The sequence below is a fragment of the Rutidosis leptorrhynchoides genome, chromosome 6, assembly GCF_046630445.1.
Source record: "Rutidosis leptorrhynchoides isolate AG116_Rl617_1_P2 chromosome 6, CSIRO_AGI_Rlap_v1, whole genome shotgun sequence".
Classification (NCBI taxonomy): Eukaryota; Viridiplantae; Streptophyta; class Magnoliopsida; order Asterales; family Asteraceae; genus Rutidosis; species Rutidosis leptorrhynchoides.
This window is the reverse complement of record NC_092338.1, coordinates 107,512,340-107,529,366: the sequence shown is the minus strand read 5'-3', so window position 1 is coordinate 107,529,366 and position 17,027 is coordinate 107,512,340.

Here is a 17,027-nt window from a genome sequence, read left to right as displayed (position 1 = left end):
TATTAAATACCGAATATATATATATATAATTAGTAATATTTATAATATACAGTTTTTTAACAATATAATAAGTAATATTATATATTCTTTAATAATATTGAAGAACATTGTTATCTGTATAGGGAATGTATGTATTGTTTATTGTATTCATATATGACTTATACATCGTTGATTTTGTATGAATAACATATATATATTGATTAATATAATTTCAAAACAAACTGACTAAGTTTAAAAAAAAATTAAATATTTCTCATGATTGTTCATTAATTTCCGATAACAGAGAATAATATATATATATATATATATATATATATATATATATATATATATATATATATATATATATATATATATATATATATATATATATATTATAGAGATAAGTTTATTAGTACTTCAATCTAAAAATAGTAAAATATTTTATTCCTTCTAAACAAACCAAACTTAAGAATGACATCATTAACTTTAAATAAAGTTATGATGAATCTCTTTACACTGCATTGGAGCGATTCAAAACCATGCTGAAGAAATGCCCTAATCACCAGTTAGAACGGTCAGCTCAGATATGTACCTTCTACAATGGTCTTACGGTAAATCATAGGACGGCGATCGATGTAGCAACTCAAGGAAATCTGATGAACCAAACCGCAGACGAAGCATGGGAGTTGCTCGAGAACATGACAATGCATCATCATGACTGGAACAGTGGTGAAACAACTTCATCATCTACCCCACTCTCCGCACTTAACAATCAAACGGAGGCCATCAAATCCCTTACGGATAAGATGGAATCTCTCGCTAAACAACTGGGAGAATTGAAGACGCAGCCACAGCAAGTTAACCAGGTTCAAGCCTGTGTTAATTGTACCAACCCGCAACCCACTGAAGAATATCAAGTTGAGTACGAGAACCCTGACGGTTCAGTGTGTTACGTTTAATACCCAGCTCGTCAATGAAATCCTGGATTCAATCAACAAAATAGAGTTAACCAATTTCAACGAAACAACCAACCTTTTGCTATCGTTACCCACCTTATCCACCCCAACCATCTCAATTGACCTACGATCAACCACTTTCACTCACTGATCCACCAGCTGAGGAAAATTTCTCAACCACCCAAATTACAAAGTAACCAACCCTACTCTCGGGACTGATGATCAGTTGACTCAGTTCATTCAAGGACAACAACAACTAAATTAGAGAACTACATCTAGACAAGACCATACAGAGATACTAATGAGAAATCAATTGGCTCTGCTCAAAATTCTAGAAACACAGCTCGGACAGTCATCACGACGCCTTGAAACCCGACCACAAGGAAGATTACCTAGTAATACTATCCATAATCCCCACATAGAGGAAGCTAAGCAAATGGGCTCCATAATTCCAGATGAAGAATCACGGAGAAGGTCAGCTAGGCTCAAGAACAAATCGACATACACTCAGAAGTTGCCCACTGCAACTCCAGTTCGTGTACCATACCCTGAGAGGCTACAGGAAGAACCATCCAAGCTTGATTCCTTCAAACTTGATGGAAGATTCTTGGACACCATGTCCAAAGTTCCCAACCAGAAGAGATACATCCGAAGGTTTCTCTCTACAAAAGAAAGGATACCAGATTCTAACAAAATTTCACTGAGTGAATAATGCTCAGCATTGCTCAGAAACTCTCTACCACAAAAGCTAGGAGATACGGGCCGATTCATTTTCCCGTGTTCTATTTACCAGTCTGGACCATTCATGCACTGGCAGATTTAGGAGCAAGTATCAACCTGATCCCCTACTCTCTCTATAAGAGATTAGAATTAGAAGACTTGTCACCCACTAAAATGACAATCCAGATTGCCGATCACATAATTCGCTATCCTAAAGGCATAGTTGAGAACGTCTTGGTGAAAGTCGAAAAATTATTGTATCCGACGGACTTCGTAGTAATGGACATTAAGGAAGACCTACACACACCCGTAGTGTTAGGAAGACCTTTCATGAATACGGTTAGGACTGTCATTGATGTGTAAAATCAAAACTTGACCTTGCGATCACATGGGGAGAGTGTTACCTTCAAAATTGACCGACTTACAGATCTTTCTGGACAGGCAGAGATGTTTGCTATTTCCACCGGACGGATCACTTCCGATGATGAGTCTCCACCACCAGCCAATGATATCGAAATGGGTGTCGAATCACAGTCTGCTGATGACCCAGAAATGGAAGAAGAGAATCCCAGCGAAGAAATAGAGGAAGAGGGAGAACCTGAGGCGGAAGAATAAATGGGAGACGTAAAAGAAACTGCGATAATACGCTCTCTAAGCTTGGAATGCCACAAAGAATTAATGAGGCTCGAGACGGAAGATCACAGTTTCATCGTTCGTTTTAAGAAAAAGATAGATAAGGCCGAGATTAAAGATATAAAGATCGAACCTGCAGGTGTTGAAATAAAGCACCAGGATACGGAATAAGCCCGTTCATCAGATGAATCCACAGAAGAAAGTTACACCGATGATGACAAGGAAGAGCAACGTGAAGACATTCTGGATGATTCATATTCTCCACCCGAACCAGATCAGGAGAGCCAAACTCTTCTTCAGATCGGATTCCGGTCATATCTACTCACACCGACATGATAACCTTCATCAATGACACTGACGAATTTGAAGATATTCTCGAAGCCATCCGTAAATCAACAAATGATTTCACACTACGCTTAACAGAACAGATCATGGCTATCAAAGACGAATACAACCTCTAGCTACAGAGAGAAGACAATAATGTTGAAATCTTAGAAGGGCGCATTCAAGACTTTATCAATACTCTTTACGATCATATCTACCATGAAGAAAGGCAACGAGAGCACAATTCAGTAGTTCGCACTATTCTCGAAACAAGATTCTGTCAAGATCAGAAGATCATTTACTCTAAGGTTTACAACGCCTTAGCTGGATCTGCTCTTCCGTTCTCAGCCAATCAACGAGCACTACTGACCCTCATCCGGAAGCATATAGATCTTTCCACTGGACGCCCGACTTATCGCTCTGATTTGCAAATGATCGAAGATATTCACAACCTCTTCGATCTCTTGGAAAGAGATAATTTCGAAAGCATACCAGATAGGCTTGTGATTCACGTAACAATTGATCACCACGCTTGTGATTTGTGTATAATAAGAAGAGATAGCCATTTGTCAAAATAAGCTTTTCACACCTTCACCACTTCTACCACATCAAACCCTCATCCACATCATCTTTACTATCACCCGAACAATCCAGAAAATGAGATTCCTTCCGAAAACCCGATTTTATAAACCTCTCAAGTACATTGGCAAATGTCTTGAAAAAGTTTACCGGCAAAAAGTTTCTCGAAAAAAAATGTATGTTCAAAGTTCTGAGAAAAGGAGCAGAACTTATAAAGAGAAACGCCAAAGAAAAACTTGACAGAAAACTGCCTATCACTCCAAAGGAGGAAAGTTCAAAAAGTGCTTCTTAAAAATATCAGCACTCCTATCTATCTTATTTTCTAAAATTTCGAATAAAAATCTTTAAAAAGACTATGTTACCCTTTTCTCACCCCTTAAAACAACTTCACCACCATTCCAAAATTCCTTTCCAAATTTCCAAATTTCCAAATTCACAAATGACCTAGAATCTATGGTTATTACCGTTTTCATATTAGTAGCAAGAATTTGAGTCTTTATCAAGCCTATGACGATGGGTGCAACATGACTGGCCATGAATGAATTCATTTCTTAGATCTATAGGGAACCCTAAACACTTGAGTGATTTGAGTGACCCGTGAAAGTTAGCCTAAGTCATGTAACCTCTTTGCATGCTTGCAGAGATAGTTTCAACCCTAACATAGATGACTCACCTTATTTTTCGCCCTTATAATAAAAAGCAAACCGCTTAGGCTATTAGAAAAGAAACTCCGAAAAGATTTTCTTAAAGTAAAAACAAGAAGTTTGCTTGAGGACAAGCAAAGTCTAATTGTGGGATATTTGATATCGGCTAAAAAGTCACGTTTTCACCCCAGTATTAAATCCCAAAAACAATAAAGTTCTGAGCTTTATCGTCAAAATACCCGCTTCATCGGTTAAAATTGAAGATCAAGTGATTACGAAGACGGTGTAAAATGAATCAAGAGAATCAGAGTTAAAATGAAGATTCTAGAGTGAAAATGGTGAAGGACAAGATACCAAGCTACGATCAAGGAAATCAAGTTACGATCCAGTGAAATCAGCAAGCCAAACGGCTTGCCAAATGGCCTACCAAATGGCCTGCCATAAGGGAAAACAGCTTGCCAAACGGCCCAGGCAAACAGGCATCACAAACGGCTGACCAGGCAAAAAGGCTAGGCAAACGGCTTGCTAAACGGCCTGCCAAATGGCTTACCAGCCATTTACAGGCAAAATTCAAGCCTATTTAAAGGGTCTTTGTCATCCATTTTCACACACACTTTAATTCATTTCTTTCTTTCTCTTTTTACAATATTAGTCATACTTTCAAGGTCTTCGACTCCGTGCGGGAAACCTAGTACCCGGAGAAGAACGCTGAAGATTGTATTTGGAGCGGTCTGGAGTTTGAAGTTGTCACTTTTGTATTCGGAACTCGTTTAATCTACTGGTACTTCTATCCTTTGTCTTTATATAATGTCTTCCATTATTATGCCTTGTGATATTGTTGCCATGATTAGCGAGTAGTTATCTTTAGTGTATGCTATGATGTAGTGAGTTATAATGCCGAAATAATATTATGGTTTGTGTATGTTGTCAAAATGCTTTCCGATTATGCTTTAAACTCAATCGATTTTCCATCTAATAGAACATAGTTATCAGCTCTGTTATTGGGAAGTCACGAACCCTGATTCAGAGTACACTATCTGTGTCACCCCTTGGTAAGAGAAGTCTATCGAATACAACGTAAGTTTGACTAAGGCACACCAGTTGTAGTAAGTCCACCGAGCCTTGGATTCTGACTGAGGACTCTTTCGTAGTGAAACATCTAATTAGACCCCTAGTACATTGTTGGTCCTATACCATGCTAGTGTAGTCACCAAGTATATAAACTTCGTACGTGCACGCTGAAGCACAACGGTTGTTGTAAGCTGTACCTCTGCTAAGTAAGTCCATGGAACCCGGTCAGTGCTGATTAGTACACTTCACCATAACGCGGTCTCAAGCATTGCACCCCGCTTGAGGGATTCTTAGTTAATTAAAGAACTGTTTGTTTAAACACATAAAGGATTGGACCATTAGGATAACTGAACGTGTTCATGGAAGTCAAACATGACTTGGCCATGGTGTTCTTTATAGTTGAACACTTTTAAGGGCCTAACTATCTTTTAAACCCAATCATTAATTAAAGCATCGAAACACATCACGTCTCTCGGATATGGCAAACCCTGTATTCTATTATGCTTAAGAAAGTTTAGACATTGTGGAATGTTGATGTGCAACGAGGTGTATATAAAATAGTTTATATTTTACTAGGAAAAACTATTAAATACGATACAATTTTACACAAGATATTTATTTATTTATAGAATGGATATACTTAAACCTTGCTACAACACTTATAGGCAGTGTACCTAATCGTACAGTAGTGTAGTTTTTAGTAAGTCCGGTTCGTTCCACAGGGAAATCTTTAAACAAAGCTCAACGCTATATTAGTTTACTTTTATAAAAATACAAATATATATATAAGTAATATTATTATTATAAAGGGGGGTTTTTACCGTTTAATGACCGGTTTGTCGATTTTAAAACTTTAGTCGCAGTTAAAACCTAATGTAAAATATAAAATAAATACAAGACTTTAAATTAAAGCGTAAAGTAAATAACGATAATGAAATTGCGAATAATAAAAATGCGATAAAATTAAATTGCGATAATTAAAAGTACGATAATTAAAAGTACGATAATTAAAAGTGCGATTAAATAAAATAACAATAAATAAAAGTGCGATAATTAGAAGTGCAATTAAATATAAAATAAAGGAAATTAAATATGAAATAAAAGAATTATGCTTATTTAAACTTCCGTAATCATGATGTTTGACGTGTTGATTTTAGTTTTATGCCCTTGGGTTAATTGTCCTTTGTCCTGGATTATTCAATATGTCCGTCTGGTTTTTGTCCATAACAGTCCATCAGTCATAAATATAAATTGCAAGTGTCCTTGACAAATTATTATTATACCCGAAGTTAAATATTCCAACTAATTGGGGATTCGAATTGTAACAAGGTTTTAATACTTTGTTTAATGAATACACCAGGTTATCGACTGCGTGTAAACCAAGGTTTTACTACTTTGTTAACAATTACACCAATTACCCTTGAATGTAATTTCACCCCTGTTTTAATTATTCTAGTGGCTATTAATCCATTCCCGTGTCCGGTTAAATGAACGATTATTCGTACATATAAATACCCCGCCCATCGTGTCCGATCGAGTGTATATGGTAATTTATAGGGACGCCCAATTGTAAATCTTTATATTAACATTAACAAACTTTCATTTAGTTAAACAAATATAAAGCCCATTATTAGCCCATAGTCTAATTTCCACAAGTGTCGTTCTTTTGTCCAAACCCCAATTATGGTACAAAGCCCAATTACCCAATTTTAGTAATTAGCCCAACATCATGATTACTTCGTTTTAAATAAGCATAATAATAACTTAGCTACGAGACATTAATATAAAAAGGTTGAACATAACTTACAATGATTAAAAATAGCGTAGCGTTACACGGACAGAATTTCGACTTACACCCTTACAACATTCGCTAACATACCCTTATTATTAGAATTATAATTAAAATTAAAATATAAATTATAAATATAAATATATTTACGTATGAAGAGGAGGAGAAAAAGATGTGTAATTTGATCAGAATTCGGTTGGCTTTATAGCCAGACTTGAAATTTGGGGCTCCGCGACTCGCGGCAAAATGCCCATCAAACTCCGCGAGTCGCGGAGAGATATTTACAGCTCACACCCTTGGAGTTTCCTGCTGCCGACGGTTTTTATTATATATATATAATATATATATAATTAATATAATTAATTATATATTATATTATATTTATATACATAGTTAACTTGTAATTTTTAGTCCGTTGCGTCGAGCGTTAAGAGTTGACTCTGGTCCCGGTTCCGGATTTTCGAACGTCCTCGCGTACAATTTAATATCTTGTACTTTGCGTTTTGAATCTTGTACTCTTGTGATTTCGAGACGTTTCTTATCAATAATTGGAACCTTTTTGATTGTCTTTTGTACTTTTGAGCTTTTTGGTCGTTTGCGTCTTCAATTCGTCGAATCTGTCTTTTGTCTTCACCTTTTATTATTTAAACGAATATCTCTTGTAAATAGAACAATTGCAACTAAAAGCTTGTCTTTCTTGAGGAATAATGCTTTGAAATATATGTTCGTTTTTAGCATTATCAAATATTCCCACACTTGAGCGTTGCTTGTCCTCAAGCAATATTGTCTTGAAATACTAGAATCACTTCTTTATTCTTCACACTTTGTACATCAGTGATTTCTATACGGCGGTATAAACAATGGTAGTAACGATATGGTTTACAGTCCCACATGACTATAAAAATTTAGATCCATTAAGGAAATTGGATCTTTATGAAAACATTTGATCTTTTGAAAATTAAATCTAGTTTTTACCCTAGATAAGTTTTCCGGAATAACCCTTTACCGGTGTTTGCAAAATATTTTTGTGGGTTTGGTGGGTTTCAGAATTGAAAATTTTAGCTCAAAACTTGCGGTTTTGTGTCACCCACTTGCTAACCTTGTATTTGGAAAGCAACACGTCCAGTTTACTTGTTCCGTATATTACCTTTCGGCAAACTACCGTCCGGTTGTAAAGGAAAGCGTTGAACAAGCAACTGTTAAGGCAATGTCCCGTGACATGCTTTTGATTATGGTCTATAACGTGTCGGACGCAATTACTATCCTTGGTAGGAGCAATAGTAAAGCTCATCCTTATAATTTTTCGGTCTGGCACAAGGTCCTGTCTTTGACCATGCTATGCAACCACCGTTCTTACGGTTGACACCCGATTTAGTTCAGGTGACCTAATGAATTCCAGGTGAATTCCTAGGATTTTACGTTCAATGGTAATGAACGCATTGAAATTAGGGTTTTCAGAAAACAAATCGGTTTGTATTTTTGATCAAAATGTTTTCTCGTTCAAGCTCGAGTTTAGATATCATCGAATTCCATGAGTTTGAATTCTCAATCTTTAAGGTCAATCTCTAGGATTGAGTAATATCAGTCTTAAAAGCTGATTTTTAATCTTTAAGGAGATTATCCTTTCTGGGGATCTGATTCATTAGTCTTATCCAGCTAATTTGCATGGTGCCCCCCCATTGTACGAGATAAATCCTTCTCATGGTTAGGATAAATCTGACCACTTGGCGACCCTGTTTAATGCTGAGGTCCGTGGATTTCCTGCTGATTTTAGTGATGACTTTTCTAGATTTTTCGTCAACCTACAGCTGGTCTGAACGACAACTTCATGACCTAAATCAAGAAGCGCGTTTCTTTTTCGGAAGACTTTACTTCCTTTTAATGATGGAATTGATTCATCGTGTAGATCCATCTCTTCTTTTCTTTCATCGGGTAAAACAGTTTAGTTTAGTCCAAAGCAAAAGTATTTTCAGTTATTTGTTACAAATATATGTGGCATATGTTTAAAATAACTTGGTAAATTTTCCCACACTTGGCTTTTTATTTTTCTTTTTATCGTCCTCTATTCCATTTTAAATGAATTTTAACATTTTAGTTTGTTTCTCAATTTATGTCCTTTCCGAGGTAACAATAATTTCGGTGTTAAAACCTAGTTTTATCGTTCATAAATATGTATAAACATGATTTGAATTCATTTAATTGAAAAATTTTTTAAAATTTTACTAGAATTGGGTAGTCAGTATATAAGACTAGTGCTGTTCTTTTTTATCAGAGAGCACTAGATTCTAATACAACTACTGCTTTACTAGTATTTTTAATGGTAACCAAGTGTTTAATATAAAAATTTTTAAAATCCGAAAGAATTTAACCCCTTCCCACACTTAAGATCTTGCAATGCCCTCATTTGCAAGAAATCAGTAACAATTTAAATTATTGAGGGTGATTTGTGTGAAAATGATTAAATTTTTACCAAAGTTTCCAAATATATTGGCGTTTGTTTGCTGAATGATAAATGGTGCACATCATTTGTTCATTCCGTCTTGTTGTTATTTCACATATATTTTGCATCTTGTCGTCAAAATTAGTTGCTTTTGCTGAACTTAATGCCAGTCTTTGAAAATGCGTTGTTTTACCCTGTTGTGTACATAAGATAAACTGCAAACATATATACATATTTTTGAAGTTTGGTTTATTACCCCACATTCAAAAATTATTAAAATCTAAGAATAAAAGTTAGATAATTATAAAAATGATTACAATATTAACTAAGTATTACACATATCAATAATTACAAATTACAAAATAAAAACAAAATAAGTAAACTAAGGATGATATTGGTACCAATAGGGGTTCCACGCATAACCATAAGTGCTGTAGAATGCTTCGGCAGGGTCATACGTAGGATATGGTGGCTGCATCTCTATCGACCAAGGAGGGAAGACGGGTTTCGGTGTAGGAATATAGTTTCTACCTATATGTTGGCAATGCGCTATGATCTGGTTCTGATGAACTTGCCAATCTTCAAATGCTCTCTGTCTAGCATTTTCGTATTCCTGAGAAGCTATAAACCTATGCATTTCTTGCATCTCATTCCCCCCTCCTACATTACCTTGTTCCTGGTTTCTCTCTACCTGTGGATGTCTACCATTGTATCGTACTGCGGCGTTATTTCGCCGCTTCAAAACTTTCGCACCATGGTATACATTTAAACCTATAGTGTCGCGGGGTTCCGGCTCTTCTACTAATAATCCCCCCCGACTTATATCCACACCGAGATATTCACCAATCAAAGTAATAAAAATACCACCTCCTATTATGCTATGTGGACGCATCCCCCGAACCATAGCTGATAAATAATAACCCACACAATATGGTATACTTACAGCGCTGTGTGGGTCTCGAATACACATATGGTAAAACAAATCTTGTTCATTTACCTTTTCTTTGTTTTTACCCCTTTGTGTAATCGAATTAGCTAAAAACCTATGTATTACTCTTAATTCGGCTCTATCTATATCCAAATAAGAGTAGTTTCCTCCTTTAAAATGGTGATGGCTTGTCATTTGACTCCACACACCGTGTGTATCAAAATTTTCATCTATTTTCCTACCGTTTAGTATCAATCCTCTACAATCGGCAGACGCTAACTCCTCAGGCGTATATATACGTAAAGCCTGAGCCATGTCCAGTAAAGACATGTGGCGCATCGAACCGCCTAACAAAAATTTAATAAAAGAACGATCGGTTAAACTAGCTACCCGATCATTCAACTCTATACTACATAACAACTCTTCACACCATACTTTATATACAGGTCTACGTATGGTGAATAAACATATCCAGTCATTAAAAGAAGAATTACCATACCTCTGTACCAGTAATTCCCTAATTGGCCCGGCCAATTCTACAGCTTCCAAGGGTCCCCATTCTATGACCCTCGGTACCTCAACAACCTTGGAATGAAGAGTATGCAAACCCCGTTGATATTTTGGATAATCTATCCAAAGTCTGTCAAATCGCAGGTTCGGGTGCAACTGTTCCAAGTGCATATCTGAAAAGGTCATGACTGGATGAGGTACATCCTGCTTGTAGTAGTTATCTACCTCCTGTTGTTTCAAGTTCTCAGCAGGAGCATGGCGGGCTTGGGATGAAGATTCACCCCTTTCATTCTGCAAAACACATCAAACACAAATTTTGTGCATCCAAATATGCATTAGTGTCAGCAAAATCATCAATCAAAATAATTACAATGACATTATTAATTTATATCAAACTTAAGCTTATTTTCACATTTTTATCAAATCTACACTTTTTCAAATAAGCATATACGAAAATTTTCGCCAAGTTCATAAGCATTCAACTCAAATAACATGTCAAAATAATCATTACTAGCAAATAAACAAGTCTCAAATGGCATTATCTTTCAAAAATCAAGTTCATGAATTTTGGACTTGAAAAAGTCCACTTTAATTCTCAAAATCATGTTTAGGCTCAAAGTTTGGATCATTTAACTACCTAGACATGTTACACTACTCAATTTAGCAACAATTCATGACAAAAATCGGCCATAACCTGTTTATATCAAAAAGCCCCAAATTGCTCAAGAACACAAACCCTAGATTATTCAAAATTTGAAGTTTAAGGCTTCTAATCATGTTAAACAGCATCAATCTAGGTTATACAAGCATAATACATAAACAATTTAAGTCTAATTACACTAGAAAGCATCAAAATCAAATTGGGGTAAAATAGCTCAAGAACACTAAAATTCGAATTAAATGGTGTTTAGGTGTAGAAATTTACCGTTTTTCTTGAGTAGTTCCTAGATATCATCCTTCTCAACATGATTTTAGCAAAAAATTTGGTGATTAACGGTTAAAAATTGAGATTTTTGGAGGTGATTTTCGGGTTTTTTCGGGTTCTTTTTCGCAGTATTTTTCTGTGTTTTTGTTTGTGGGAGTGAACTGATCGTTTCAGCTGTTTTATTTTTTTTCTGTAATTTGGTCCCTCCGCGAGTCGCGGAGGTTTGCACTGCAAACTCCGCGAGTCGCGGAGTTTACCCTCTTTTTTTTTTTTTTTTTTTTTTTTTTTTTAATCTTTTTTTTATCATTAACTTATTAAAACAATTAAGTAATTAATTTTAAAATTTTGTTTCCCATATTTTTTAGGACGAGGTCGTTTCGGATCGATGTCCTAGTCCGTCCTTCGACAAAATTTTAAAATTTGTCTTTTTGTAACGATTGTTTTAAAAGCTAAGATTTTTGGGTTTTTTCAATGTTTTTGGCATACTTTAAATCAATAAGATTAAAAATAATGATAATAAAAGTTCTCGTCCCTCCTTCGGGTAAAGCAATTTCGGTTCAAAGACCTAGTCTTCAACTTACGACGAATTTTAAAAATCATATTCTTAACTTAATGAGATAAAGTAAATTTTTGTTTTTAAATTCACACAACATAAATATAAAATTCAAAATTAATATTAAAAACTAAAAATTCACACCAAACTTAAAATTTAAAATGCATAAAAATAAAAATTAATATTTTAAAAATTCACACCAAACTTAATTTAAAAATTTATAAATTCATACCAAACTTATATTAATTTTTCAAATATTTACAATTTTAAATATATTGTTTTTACAAAGTTTACAATATTAATTTAAGATTTAAATATTAATTTTAAAAACATGGTAAAAAAAAAATAAATTAAAAATCTTTTTGTCTTTTTATCCCACTTTAATCAATCAAATATTAAAAAATATGCGCCCCTCTTTTCGGTAAAGTAATTTCGGTTCCAAGACCTAATTTAACTCATGACGAATTTTTGAAATATTTTGGGTTGATTGATTAAAGATATTTATACCTTAAGAATAAACGTTAAATTTCGCAGTGATGTAATAAATTTTTGAATGATATCAATAATTTCGGTCGCCAAACCTAATTTTATTCAATACCAATTTAATACTTTTTAGCGAACAAATTAGCGTTTATCATCAAAAGGTTAAAAATAAAAATAAAAATAAAAACTGTACAGACATACCTGTGAAATAGATTTCTTAGTTATATGATCTATTATATTCATAAGATAGTCGGTTTAATTGATTTTCCATGGCTGCATAGGCGTAACCTCGAGCATTCATTGTCTTTTCTTCTAAACATATGAACGGTCCGTCTCTGCATAAAGTAACAAATTCGGTATTTGAATAGGTTTGATTATTTGAACATTTACCTCCATGTGACCATTTTCCGCATTTGTGACATCGTTCTAGGTGTCGTGCTCTTCTTTTTGCTGCGGATTTTGATTTTCCTTTACCAAATTGTAACTTATTATCTTCGCATCTGGATCCTTTTCTAACTCCGTCCATTCTTTCTCTGATTACTGATACTATTTCACTCGGTAGTATGTCATTATTTCTTTTAGTGATCAAAGCGTGTAGCATTAGACCATGGTTTAGTTCACAGGTAGTCTTCATTTCGTAAAAACCTAAAAAAACAAAAATTCAGAATGGGGGGAGAAGACTAGTTCTTTAGGGTCTGCTAGGGAAAGACCATACGTGTTCCATTTTCGAGAACTACACGAAAACAGACAATCTAACTCTAACAGAAATACATATTATCCTTTAAAGACTTGATTCTCCCCACACTTAGTTAGCTGTGGTGTCGAAATTGTGATTAACTTCGTTGTCGACTTCCATCGGACCATGTATGTAATGTTTAACTCTGTGACCATTAACTTTAAATTCAATCCCATTTGAATTTATTAATTCTATCGTTCCGTATGGGAAAACTCTTTTGACTATGAATGGTCCAGACCATCTTGATTTCAATTTTCCAGGAAATAGCTTGAATCGTGAATTGAAAAGAAGAACTCTGTCTCCTTCTTTAAATTCTTTTGAATTTCTGATTTTTTTATCATGCCATTTCTTCGTTCTTTCTTTATAGATTAACGAATTTTCGTATGCTTCATGTCTTAATTCTTCTAATTCGTTTAGTTGACTTAATCGTAGACGTCCGGCTTCATGTAAATCAAGATTACATGTCTTCAAAGCCCAAAATGCTTTGTGTTCAATTTCTACTGGAAGATGACATGCTTTTCCATAAACAAGTCTAAAAGGTGTGGTTCCAATTGGAGTTTTGTAGGCTGTTCTAAAAGCCCAGAGTGCATCCTCCAATTTAATGGACCATTCCTTCGGATTTGATCCTACGGTTTTCTCTAGAATACGTTTTAAAGCTCGGTTGGTATTTTCAACTTGTCCACTTGTTTGTGGATGATATGCGGTGGAGATTTTATGAGTTACTCCATATCTTTTAAGAACTTTCTCAAGTTGATTATTACAGAAATGAGTACCCCGATCACTTATTAAAGCTTTCGGTGTTCCAAACCTTGCAAAAAGACGTTTTAAAAAGTTGACTACAACTCGTGCATCGTTAGTTGGGAGAGCTTGTGCTTCCGCCCATTTAGATACATAATCAATGGCTACGAGTATATATAGATTATTATGAGATTTTGGAAATGGACCCATAAAGTCAATACCCCAAATGTCAAATACTTCACATACTTGGATGACATTTTGTGGCATTTCATCACGTTGACTTATTTTTCCGGCCCTTTGACATGCATCACAGGATTTGCAAAGAAGGTGTGCGTCTTTGTAAATTGTAGGCCAATAGAATCCAGCTTCATAAACTTTTCTTGCTGTTAGTTGAGGCCCATAATGCCCTCCTGTTGGTCCTGTGTGACAATGATTTAAAATTTTACTAGCTTCATCTCCAAATACACATCGGCGTATTATTCCATCGGGACAACTTTTAAACAGATGTGGATCTTCCCAGAAATAGTGTTTTATATCACTGAAGAATTTCTTTCGTCTTTGGTACGATAATCCTTTTTCAAGGAATCCACAAACTAAGTAGTTTGCATAGTCTGCAAACCATGGGATTTCTTTATAATCTATCTTCAATAGATATTCATCAGGAAAGTTGTCTTGTATGGCCGATTCATTCAGAACTTCTAATTCGGGATTTTCAAGACGAGAAAGATGATCAGCGGCGAGATTTTCTGCTCCCTTTTTATCTCGGATTTCAATATCAAACTCTTGTAAGAGTAAGATCCAACGGATTAATCTTGGTTTAGCATCTTGTTTTGAAAATAGGTATCTAAGAGCAGAATGGTCGGTATAGACCACCGTTTTTGCTAGAACGAGATATGATCGAAATTTGTCAAAAGCAAAGACAATAGCAAGGAGTTCTTTTTCAGTAGTTGTATAGTTCGTTTGTGCTCCTTGTAATGTCTTACTAGCATAATATATAGGTTGAAATCGTTTTTCAATCCTTTGTCCTAAAACGGCTCCCATTGCAAAATCACTTGCATCGCACATTAGTTCAAATGGTAGATTCCAATTTGGTGTTATCATGATCGGCGCATTAGTGAGTTTTTCTTTAAGAATATTAAAAGATTTGATACATTCATCTGAAAAGATGAATGGTGCATCCTTTTCTAGGAGTTTATTCATAGGAGTGACAATTTTAGAAAAATCTTTTATGAAACGTCGGTAAAAACCGGCATGCCCTAGAAAACTCCTAACTCCTCTAACATTGGTGGGATGTGGAAGTTTAGCAATTACATCTACTTTAGCTCTATCCACTTCAATTCCTTCTTTTGAAATTTTATGTCCAAGAACGATGCCTTCTTTAACCATGAAATGGCATTTTTCCCAATTAAGTACTAGATTTGATTTTTCGCATCTAATTAGCATTCGTTCCAGATTAACTAGACATGATTTAAATGTATCACCGAAGACTGAAAAGTCATCCATGAATACTTCCATGCATTCTTCTATCATGTCGTGAAAAATCGCCATCATACACCTTTGAAAGGTTGCAGGGGCGTTACAAAGTCCAAATGGCATGCGTTTGTAAGCAAAAGTACCATAAGGGCACGTGAATGTGGTTTTCTCTTGATCCTCGGGTGCTATTGGAATTTGAAAATATCCGGAAAATCCATCTAGAAAACAATAGTAACTATTTCCGGCTAATCTTTCCAACATTTGATCTATGAAAGGTAAGGGAAAGTGATCTTTTCTGGTGGCGTCATTTAATTTTCTATAGTCAATACATACACGCCATCCTGTTACAGTCCTAGTAGGAATAAGCTCATTTTTCTCATTTGTGATGACAGTCATGCCACCCTTCTTAGGCACGCATTGAACTGGGCTTACCCATGGACTATCAGAGATTGGGTAAATTAAACCTGCATCTAGCAGTTTAATAATCTCTTTCTTAACTACATCTTGCATATTAGGATTTAGTCTTCGTTGGCGTTGCACATACGTTTTATGACCTTCTTCCATAAGGATTTTATGTGTGCAATACGAAGGACTTATTCCTTTAATATCATGAATCTTCCATGCAATGGCTGGTTTATGAGCTTTCAACACAGAAATGAGTTGTGATTTCTCATTTTCAGTAAGAGAAGACGATATTATTACAGGTAATTCAGATTCACCATGTAAATAAGCGTATTCCAAATGGTTTGGAAGTGGCTTTAACTCTAATTTCGGAGGTTCTTCTATCGATGATTTATATCGATATCTGTCTTCTTCTTTTAGCATTTGAATTTCTTCTGTTGTTGGTTCATATCCATTAGCTATAAGTGTAGCTAACATTTCAGCTTCATCAATTGGTTCATTTCCTTCTCCTAAAGAACATTCTCCCGTTCCTTGTAATTCTGGAAATTCTTCTAATAATTCTGCATGTGCATCTATAGTTTGAATATAATAACATGTATCATCTGCAGATTGTGGTTGTTGCATTGCTCTATCAACTGAAAAGGTAACACTCTCATCCTCTATACTTAGGGTCAGTTTCTTACCGAACACGTCTATCATTGCTTTAGCCGTGTTTAAGAATGGTCTTCCTAATATGAGAGGAACTTGAGAATCTTCTTCCATGTCCAGAACAACAAAATCTACTGGAAATACTAAAGTACCAACTTTAACTAGCATGTTCTCCATTATCCCTCTAGGATATTTTATTGATCTATCGGCTAGTTGTATGCTTATTCTGGTTGGTTTTAATTCTCCGAGGTCTAGTTTAGCGTATAGTGAATACGGCATTAGATTTATACTAGCACCTAAGTCTGCCAATGCTTCTATTGAACTAAGACTACCCAGAAAACATGGAATTGTGAAACTTCCTGGATCAGATAGTTTTTCTGGTATCTTATTCAACAGCACTGCTGAACAATTGGCATTCATAGTAACAGCCGAGAGTTCTTCCATTTTCTTTCTATTCGTGATTAGATCTTTCAAGAATTTAGCATATCTAGGC